The following is a 3,934-nucleotide window of genomic DNA, read 5'->3' on the forward strand; positions in this document are numbered from 1 at the left end:
GATACAAAATTCTCATGTTACACGGACATGCCCGTACGACACTTGTGGATTCATGCAGGACTATCCAATACTAATGCGCCATGCAACCTATTTGATTCAATTTTAGTAGCATAAAACATATCATAATCTTTTTATGAGTAAAGTATGACAACATTAATAAACATCAATATACCACAATTTTAGGTTTGATTTGATAAGTCGTTGAAATATGGACCTATCCTTAGCACCAATCAAGCTCTGCTCATTGTAATTTTCCGACAATAATAATGCATGCATGCATGTATTAATTAAAATTTATCATGCAGTAAATTAATATTCTTACATCTTTTTTCAGAGTCCTGATTCTACTCAAAATTCAACTAATAAACTGAAATATGGTAAGGGTGGAGCAAGAATGGGAGCTTTATTAGGAGTCTGTTACACTAAACTACACCTATTTAAAAACACCTTCATCCTATGTACATAATTTTTCATAATCACAAACAAAGAGCTGAATCGATCATACGGAATTTTGTTTACCTCTGTTTTCTTTTTCTTTTTTACTGTAAATGACAATAGGTCTTACTGGCCTGAATTTCTTTCCGGCTAGATGAGTCTTTTTCCGGCCACATTGATTGGCAGTCATCAGAAACAGCTACTATCACGTAGCTCCTCTATCTATCAGTCCCTCGTCCTTACGTTTAGGGAACAGGTAATTATTAGAAAATTTTAGTTCAGATTAGGTCGGGTAAATTTGAATGAATAATATATGTGTATTGGCATGTCAAACTCAAAAGTACTCCGTATGATGTTGTAAGATCGAAAACTATGTATTCCCAAAAGTGTAGGTATACGTAATTACGAAGATAACTGGTCTCATGCAGTATGTATAAAACTTCACGAGCCATGCAATTATTTCTTGATTGCATTTTCATTAAGATTTTTCGATACGTCATAGTGTTTCAAACTCAAAATTAAGTCTTGGATTCGACTATCGATTTCAAGAAGCTAACTTGAATATACGTGAATGCTGCAGAGAAAATTTTGATTCGACTCCCTCACCGTGATCATGGAGATCATGGAGTCTACACGAAAGGTTGGTATTTCAATATAACGGCAATTCTTGTAGTACCATAGAACTTATACTAAATCTTGAATATATGAGCAGAGAAGTGAAAGCTCGAATGCCCCAGAATCACAGCCTGTGGATAAACCAGAGTCTGAGAATGAGAAGAAACAAAAAGGAGGCTGGAGTTATGCATATCTTTTGCTATGTAAGCCAATTAACTAAATCTGTTCCAGAATGTCTGGTTAGTTCTGGTGATCAGAATTGTTTCTTCATAGGACTTTCCGATTATATTTTGTTTAATTCCTTAATCTGGGATTCTGATTCTTCAGCAAATCAAGGGCTTGCAACACTAGCTTTCTTTGGAGTTGGGATGAACTTGGTCTTGTTCTTAACTCGAGTTCTTGGACAAAACAATGCCATTGGAGCTAATAATGTCAGCATATGGACCGGAACTGTATACTTGTGCTCGCTTGTGGGAGCGTTCCTCAGTGATTCATACTGGGGCCGTTATCTTACTTGCGCTATTTTTCAAGTCATCTTAGTTTTGGTAATATAGTTTGCACTAATTTTTTCTCCATTTTTAAGTTAACATGTATCTGGATTTGATCTCTAGATGCATCCTTACTAATTACAGGGCCTGACGCTGCTATCTGTATCATCTTGGCTTTTCTTGGTCAAGCCTAAAGGCTGTGGAAATGGCAAACTCCGCTGCCAGCCACCTACTTCAGTAGGCACATCAGTCTTCTACTTGGCCATTTACTTAACAGCCTTCGGCTATGGCGGCCACCAGCCCACCATAGCCACATTTGGATCGGATCAATTTGACGACTCGCAGGAAAGCTCGAAAGCTGCTTTCTTCTCCTACTTCTACTTTTCACTGAAAACGGGCACCTTGTTTTCAAACACCGTATTAGTGTACTTTGAGGATAACGGAAAATGGACGGCCGGGTTCTGTGCGTCCACCGCCTCTGCCGTCCTGGCGCTGGTGATATTCCTGCTCGGTTCCCATGGATACCGATACATGAAGCCGTGTGGGAATCCTATACCACGATTGATTCAAGTTTTTGTTGCGGCATCCAAGAAATGGCGCGCAACTCCTAAGCAAGGGGAGGAATTGCATGAAGTCGAAGGATCGCAGTCTGCAATCAAAGGAAGTCGGAAAATCGGCCATACGGATGATTTAAGGTAAGCTCGCCTATGCAATTCAATCTCTTTACCCTCTTGCTTCACTTGGCATTTTACGTAGTTCATAGAAAATTCTAACCCAGACCCAATTTGATTGGACGAATCAGTTTGGCGTGGGTAAGAATTTTCTGTAGTTCATTACAAAAATTCCAATTGCATCTCTGTCATAAAAGCAGGAATCTGACAAACTTTTTCATGAAAATCTGCAGGTTTCTTGACAAGGCAGCTATAGTAACAGAAGAAGACCGCCGTTGTCAGCGTTCAAGTCCGTGGCGGCTCTGCACTATAACCCAAGTGGAGGAAGCCAAATGCATCGTCCGAATGATGCCAATCTGGCTCTGCACGATCACGTACTCGGTAGTGTTCACCCAAATGGCCTCCCTTTTCGTCGAGCAAGGAGACGTAATGGACACCAAAATTGGCAAATTCCGCCTCCCTGCCGCCAGCATGTCGGCGTTCGACATCTGCAGCGTCCTCTTCTTCACCACATTATACCGCCTGATCCTCGTCCCGGTGACGAGGAAGTTCACCGGCAACCCCCAAGGCCTGACCGAACTCCAACGCATGGGCGTCGGCCTCGTAGTCGCAATGCTAGCGATGATCGCCGCCGGCATAACCGAACTGTGGAGGCTCAAATCAGTGGTCCCGGGAAAACACGAAAGCTCCATGAGTGTGTTCTGGCAGATCCCCCAGTACGTGTTGATCGGCCTATCGGAGGTCTTCATGTATGTCGGGCAACTGGAGTTCTTCAACGGGCAAGCGCCGGATGGAATCAAGAGCTTTGGGAGCTCGTTGTGCATGGCGTCGATTTCGGTCGGGAATTTTGCCAGCAGCTTCCTGGTCAACATAGTGACGAGTGTCACGTCGTCGAACAACAACCCCGGATGGATTCCGGAGGATTTGAACAACGGCCACATGGATAGATTCTATTTCTTGCTTGCCGTACTAGCGGCGGTGGATTTCTTGATCTACTTGGCGTGTGCGAATTGGTACAAATGCGTTGATCCTCATGCCAGCGCCGACCAAGGTGAAAACAACGAGGAACAAGAAGCGACGAGTAGGGTTTGAACTTAGAACAACAACAGTAGAAGGGAGGATTAAATGCAATTTTCGTCCTGTAACTATAGCTCAATCCCATTTTAGTTCTATCTTTCTAGGGTTTGGATTTGGTCCTCTATGTAATTGAATTGCTCAATTTTAGTACTATTTTGGCCGAAAAAATACCCAGCCCGCGGGAAATTTCCACGTGGCTCCTACGTGGACATTTAAATTGGGGCTGGGACCTCATTGGTTGATATTTAAATGACTTGACAAATTTTCGGATAAAAAAATAAAAAATACATGGCAGCCGCGAAACCACATTCCACCGCCGTTTTGTCCGCCATCACGCCTACCTATGGTGCAAATAGCGTAAACCGTTCGCTCCCAAAGTTAACACAACTATAACTCTATTTAGCGAAAAATTGGCAAGTGAAGAGGATTTTCCTCAACCTCCATAATTTTGTCATCTTAAGAGTCCAAAATCGAGAAGTATGAAGGATTTAAATATAATTTTATCCAAAAAAAAGTATATAACCGTGCGTGCCCCGCTCGGACCTCACAGAAAGGGCGGGCGTGCGTGTGTGATAATTCTACCAAAATCCACCTACCCACACTTCTCATTCCAAGGATAATAAGTTGGCTTAATGTATATAAGAAAGA

At 42.3% G+C, this 3,934-nt stretch overlaps 1 long non-coding RNA gene across 1 annotated transcript; it reads left to right on the plus strand.

The window, feature by feature from the left end:
* Nucleotides 489-3,558, plus strand: LOC105165733. Its single transcript, XR_002287335.1, has 6 exons — nt 489-691; nt 1,016-1,075; nt 1,148-1,253; nt 1,378-1,595; nt 1,683-2,233; nt 2,443-3,558. It is a non-coding gene; the product is annotated as a protein NRT1/ PTR FAMILY 7.1 (long non-coding RNA).

The sequence above is a fragment of the Sesamum indicum genome, linkage group LG6 (assembly GCF_000512975.1).
Source record: "Sesamum indicum cultivar Zhongzhi No. 13 linkage group LG6, S_indicum_v1.0, whole genome shotgun sequence".
In the NCBI taxonomy this organism is placed as follows: domain Eukaryota; kingdom Viridiplantae; phylum Streptophyta; class Magnoliopsida; order Lamiales; family Pedaliaceae; genus Sesamum; species Sesamum indicum.